The sequence below is a fragment of the Antrostomus carolinensis genome, unplaced genomic scaffold (assembly GCF_000700745.2).
Source record: "Antrostomus carolinensis isolate BGI_N321 unplaced genomic scaffold, ASM70074v2 scaffold53915, whole genome shotgun sequence".
In the NCBI taxonomy this organism is placed as follows: Eukaryota; Metazoa; Chordata; class Aves; order Caprimulgiformes; family Caprimulgidae; genus Antrostomus; species Antrostomus carolinensis.
Window position 1 is genome coordinate 4,407 of NW_010318103.1, and position 6,421 is coordinate 10,827.

A 6,421-nucleotide genomic window follows, 5' to 3' on the forward strand; every position below is an offset into this window, starting at 1 on the left:
TATCTTTTGCAGAAGCATTTTAAGCTCTTTGGAGTAGATGGGTAGCACCCTCATAGTCAGGAACTCCAGAAGGGCCTCACAAAACAGAGTAAGTGCTCAGAGGAGCTTTGGTGTGGATAAATGGCAAGGAATACTTCATCTAGAAGAAATCTTCATCTACACCATCCCTGTGTGATGCTGAACTTGGAACTGGCAGTTGCAGCTCTGGAAAGAGCCCTCAGAGTCACCTTGGCAGTCCTGTGAAACCATCACCACAGGGTGCAGTGGCAGTCAAAAAAAGCCAGTGAAATATTTGGCATAGCAGGACAAGCATGAAAACAATGCAGAAGGTGTCATTTTGCCTCCATATAAAGCTCTGGCGCACCCACAGCTGGAGGTCTGGGACAGTTCAGGCCTCCCTGTCTCCAGGACACAAAGGAGTTTCCAAAGGAACAAAGAGAGAAGGGCAATGAAAAAGAACCAGGGAAGATCCATCTGCCTTGCCAGGACAGGGAAAAAGGCTGGCACTTGTCAATTTGCAGAGAATGTACCTGAGGTAGGATGTGGTTGAGGTTTACAAAATCATGAAGGCAATAGTTCACTGGATAATGAACTTTGAGAACTTGCTGCCACAGGAGGCTGTGGACACCAGTAGTATCAGCAGGTTCAAAAAGGAATCAGACCATTTTAAGGATGACACATCACTATAAACAAATGCTGGGAGGAACAGGCAGGGGTGTGCCATGGAGCATCCCTGGTACAACATATGTAGATGCTGGAGAAGTGGAAGGGCAGCTGACTGCAGATAGTAGCCAGGCTTTCATGCACTTTCTAAATTATCTCCTACTGTCACTGCTCCGTTTTCCCTTTTAAAGGTGTAAATACAGTCTTTCACTACAAGTTATGCAGTCAGCTTCTCCACATTCAAGGAAATCACAAGATTCAACGTATCTGGAATGCAAAGAATATCCTTACCCAGAAAGGCCATGTTATTGATCTCAATCTATCCCCCATCAGGTAAGTAGAGCTAGGTGGACCCATTAGGACATTTCTTACATTCTCAGCCTTTTAGTTTCATCCTATGGTTCATTTTTCATTCCTGACTTTGACCTTTATTTTGTCTTTATTCTGCTGCCAGTTTATTTTCCAAACCCTATTTATGAGGTTTGAGATACCTGTTTTTTCTTACTGCATTTCCCAGATCACTACTTCTATTAATGTGCAGTAATATAATCCAATAGCTGACAAGGCTCACAGTTGCAGTCTTCTAAGACACAGTTATGGTTTTACTGCTTCTCCTGTAGCCTTAGGGTAAGCCAAGCTTACCACAATTTGTAACTTTAGAAGAGAATACTAACTCTGTAAATAATGGTTTGCCAAGTGTACCATCTTCCTCCTTGTCATTCAGCTTTTTCCCCTCTCCTCCTGGTTTTCTTAGCCTACATTTTTTTCAGATGAGGTATAGCTTCATGGAAGAGAGCAAACACTGCTCTGCCTGGCCACTTAGTTACTTCCCATTTCCTTCCCCCTTTCTTATCCTTTCCCTTTCTGAAGTGTTATGGTGACACTGCATGATTATTTACATCCAGACTTTGAGGCTTTTCTATCCTTCAAAAACAAAAACACCTGCAACAGGAGTTAGTATTGACTTCCTGATTCGGACTGGCCAACTTACCATTGAGAAAGCTCCTGGCAAATCTTTTGTCTGTAGAAATCCAATTCATAGTCTGTGTGCAACACATCTTTGAAATTTATCAGGGAAAAAGTCCTGGAAGGGAAAGATGGATGTTTTCTGTGTCCCATGAAATTGTATTCAGGTCTGACAGAGAGAGAAACCAGGAGAGAAATATCCTTCTTTCCAATGGCTTATGTCGGCAGCAGCACTCTGGCAGCCAACCAGGGGGACCGGCCATGGGCATTCTTGTCCCAGGCAGCGCCCACTGCATGTGGCATTGTGCTGGGAGCCTGACACTCTGTCTGCAGCTAAAAAGCTGTCATGAAAATGAATTTTGGAGACAGCAGGGAGATAAAACCAAACCAAGCTCTGTAATAGCTCTCTCTCAACCCAGCACATCACATCTCTTTGATCTCTTCCTTCACAGGCTCAAGAGCACCCTTATTTTAGAGAAATTCAAGCCATACTCCCCCAATGATCTCCTGTGTGCTGCACATGGTCCAAATCTCAGGAGAGATTTTTATAAGTAGCTTGGGGCCTTTTCATTTAGGAGGAAAAACAATACTTTCCAGAAATGCAAAATGTTTTTTCTTTGGGAAAAGGCATTTGTGTGCTGTGTGTGAGACTATTTTTGGGACTGCTGCCCTGTTTGCTGTAACTATTGGAATGTTTGGAGAATGTAACAGAAGGTGGGAAGAAGTGGAAGGGGGATCTTGATGTTAGGACAGGAGATTGACATACAGGTGAACAAAATGTCATTTACCTTATAGTAAAATGTGATCCCTGGTGATGCTTCGTGCACTGTTTATACGTGACGCCAATATGCTCAGCTTCAGATTTTTTTGGCCATTGGTGCTCATCTGGAAGCAGAGTTTGCCCTGAGTTTTCTCACGGTTCCAAGTGTACAGTAACATCAAACATACCTCTCTGCTCCTTCACTAGTGTAAGATCCATATGTTATCATAGGAGTAGAGGAAAACCAAGGATCATAGAAATACACAAACACTTTTTAAAGAACTACAGATACAACGAATACCTATTCTTACTTAGTATGTATTTTAGAGATGATAACTCATAGTCAGAAGCTCTGATGCTCATGACGTCCTTAGCACAAGTTACACAACAGGATCTAGCAGAACTAAATTCTGAAGATTATAGTTTTCACTGTAAATTAAGGAGGACAAAGCTTTAGGAATAATTATGTTTTCTGTGAGGAGAAGAGCCACAAGTAATACTTCTTGATGAATTCTGAATAATTTCTGCTTTAGTAGCTGTAGAGCTGGGCTCTGCATGGACGTATTCACTTCTTTAGAAGGGACTTAAGAAAATTAGGGCTCTGATGATGAAGGAAGAGGGATATACTTTAACAACTCGTCTTCGCCAACCTATGGAATGGGTATTTCGGGCTCTGAAATACCCAGTTACAGTGCAGTGCTTTTAGGCTAATTAAAGCCATCCCTGTTGCTGACAGTCCACCCAAACTTACATGTTGTAACAGGCACAGTAAAAGAGAAGCATCTCTGAGGCCAGCCCAGAGCAGTAATACACACTGATGTCCTCACCATGCTGCCACTGTGTGTCATTCAAATCCCTCAGACTCCCTTGCTGTCTTGGGTTCTTGTTGAGGAAGATTTGCAAATACCATGGTGTCCATTATGTGCTCCACACCCACAGGTCTTGGTTGTGCCTGTGCTCGGTTGTTACAGTTTTGGATGAAGGACAGTTCTTAGGAAGCTTAAGTTCAGCCATAATAAGTTGTTCAGCCAGTGCTTATTTCAAATAAGAACAAAAAAGAATCAAGTGTGTTTTCTTGTTTCAGAAGAAAGGAGATGCCATCTAAAAAACTTATGACTTATCATTGGTATCTAATAATTAACTGCTAAGTACTTACTTACAGTAATTGTTAGAACAATGAGTAAATCATACCATGAGTGGAAAAGCTCCAACTCATAGTTCTAGGCCTGGTGATAGTTGTGTTGTCTGTCCTTTTGTGCCTTTGGTTGGAAGCGTGAAGCTAATCACAGAGGAGATGTGACACAAAGTAGTTGCACTTGTCCAGAAGCCTTCAACTCAGGAATGCAAAGGGCACACACACCAGACATGGAATATATAGAGGGAAACACATTATTGTGGCCTCTACTGTATAGCTACAGCCAGTGCCCAATTGGTCAGGTAAACCAGGATTTTGGAAAGTGATGGGTAGGTAATTCTGTTTTCTCATCTTGTGAGCTTCTAATGTGAAACATCTCATGTAACTTTAGACACCAATGATATAGAGGTCTACATAGGAGCTAGTTACCCTGGCCTTCCTTTACAACCAGTCAACAGAAATGGGCATTTCTGGGGCATAATTAATCTCATTTCCACATGGACTTGTAAAAGAGGGCAAGAGGAAATGTACTCTTTCAAGTGTCAGTTTCCCTCTGCTGACTGAAAAAAGAGTTTAGGATTACTGAGTAGACACGTGTATTGTCTATGTTTGAAGTTCAGTGGTGTGAATCCTGTCCCAAGGACTTTGTTGACCTGAGTTGGGTATGGGTGTTTGTCACCTCTGGCACCAAGGTTGGATGGTCAGCTGGACTAGAACAGGAGGTTTATGTGCTCACTCTGGGTATGCTGTGGAGGCAGTGAGTAGCTCCAGCAAATTTCCGAGGTTTCCCTTATAAAAAAGAGAGATATTTTGCCTCTCATCTTTCAGAGAGAATGCTTCAAACTATTCCTTTAATACAGTAATGGGTGCCCTAAAAGAAAGGGAGAAAATTACTAGCTTTTTAAAAACTAATGAAAAATGTATTCTTTTTTCCTGGTCTGGGTTTCACCTTCCACAGAAGTGAAAAAGATGTCTCCTCCATACAACTCATGTCTGGGTTGTACTGCGACCCACAGGCACCATGGAGTTTGATAGACATCTGCCTTACTTTGAGTGTGAGCTCTTAACAACAGCATTGCACTTTGTAGCTTGTATTTAACAACTGGTTCAAGCCAGAACCTCTTGAAGACATGCTTCTCAGCAACTTCCCTCTGCATTCAGAAATTAAACATTAACATAATAAGGAAGCTCAGATACTAACTTAATCTAACTTAATGAACAAGCACATGTTCAATTAGTCTCTGAGGTACTCTGCACTGATTCATGGAATTCAAAATCTCTCCCAGAGTATCAATAATCTTGCTGTCAGATGGCAGCAAGTCTGTTGGTTCCAGTTGTGCCATGTCCTGAAACTAATTCATCTCAACCTGCTGTGGCTGTTGCCTGTCAGATCTTCTCAGGTAAAATGGCTGTGTCAGTACTCCTCCTTTGGAGAAAGTGTCACTTATTCCTCTGCATACGTCCACCTGGTGTGTAAGTTTGTCTCTGACCACAGGATATTTCTTGTGACATTATTGCCGTTTGCAGTCGTTGCTTTTCATTATAGCTATTCTCACAGTTGTTTTTTACAAAATAGTCACAGCTCTCAGCACCCCCAGATTATGTTTCCCTTTTACCTTTTCCCCTCCCTGTCTTTTTTCCCCTATATCTACAGGTTGCCATGACATGACTTTGATATGAGTTCCTAATAGGCGCTTAAACTCTTGTTTTCAGTTTTCTGTTGAATAAAATGTCAGCAAGTAACAAGTCACGTTACATTGGTACCACTCCATTATTTAACAGTGCCAAGTATGGATCAGAGTTGACATCCATTCTTGTATATTCTTTAGTATATTTTCTGCTAGCCTTCATATAATGGAGGTTATAGCTATATAACTAAACTTCTATTTCAGAGCAACAGTTAAACACAAACGTGATAAATGTCAGACATTACTCTATCAGGTAATGTCTAACATATCGAATTAAATTTGGGATGTCAGCTTTCTAAGCTGTTATAATTTTGAGCAAGACTATCTCAGGAAATTGAGAATACTCTAAATACATATCTAGGAATAAGGGACTGCTGACTATGTATTTTTCTTTTCCAGCCAGGACATGCAAGTTTGTTTCTCCTTTGCATTGGGAACAAGTATGTGCTGTGCCATGTGACAAGTCTTACCACTTCCTTAATGGCATTGTTTGTTTAGGATGAGGACAAATTCTTTTAGATTTTTCAGTCCCCAAATGGGTTTCTTCTGTCCATTTTGTAATTTTTCAATCATATCTTAAAATGACCACTCCAGCATTCCTCTGGAGCTAAGAGCTTCCCCCAACTCTAGCATAATGAAGATTATCAGTAAAGGCAGTACAATCTGCTGAGCACAGAATGTAAATAGTTTTAATTACATTTTGTAAGAAACCTGTTTGTAAGAGCAGTTTTGGCAATCAAAGTCCATATTCTGTTTTTTCTGTTGCTTGTTATCTGCCCGATTCATATAAAATCTGACTTTGGACTTTGAACCACGGCCTTCTTGTTAAATAGGAGAGCATGTCTCCAACCACCAAAACTTTTCTAGCTTTACATTTAACGTGCAAATTCCTTATCTGTAGCCGAAGATCCCTCTTTACAGTACTATTCCCCAGGTCCCTGTGGCTGGCAGTCACTTTCAGGTAAAACTGAACTCTTGGGAATGAGAGTGTGAACCTTTCCAGCTGCGGGGCTGTGCACCATTGCCTCCCTCTCCTTTTGAGGGCACAGGCATTTTTGTGACACTTGGGCCACACACACTGCTGCCATGCAGCTTGAAGAGGACTTGTGCCACTGCCCTTCTCGGAGTGAGTGGCAGAAAACTTGTTTTGCGATGACTTTTACAGGCCTCTCTAACTCCTTCAGCTCCTCAAAAGCTTTGTCACTAGTG

The 6,421-nt window shown here is 41.6% G+C and overlaps 1 pseudogene; it reads right to left on the reverse strand.

Annotated features, from left to right (window-relative positions):
* Nucleotides 1–847: 847 nt before the first annotated feature.
* Nucleotides 848–1,004, reverse strand: LOC114818613 (uncharacterized; annotated as a pseudogene).
* Between the last annotated feature and the right edge of the window lie 5,417 nt (nucleotides 1,005–6,421).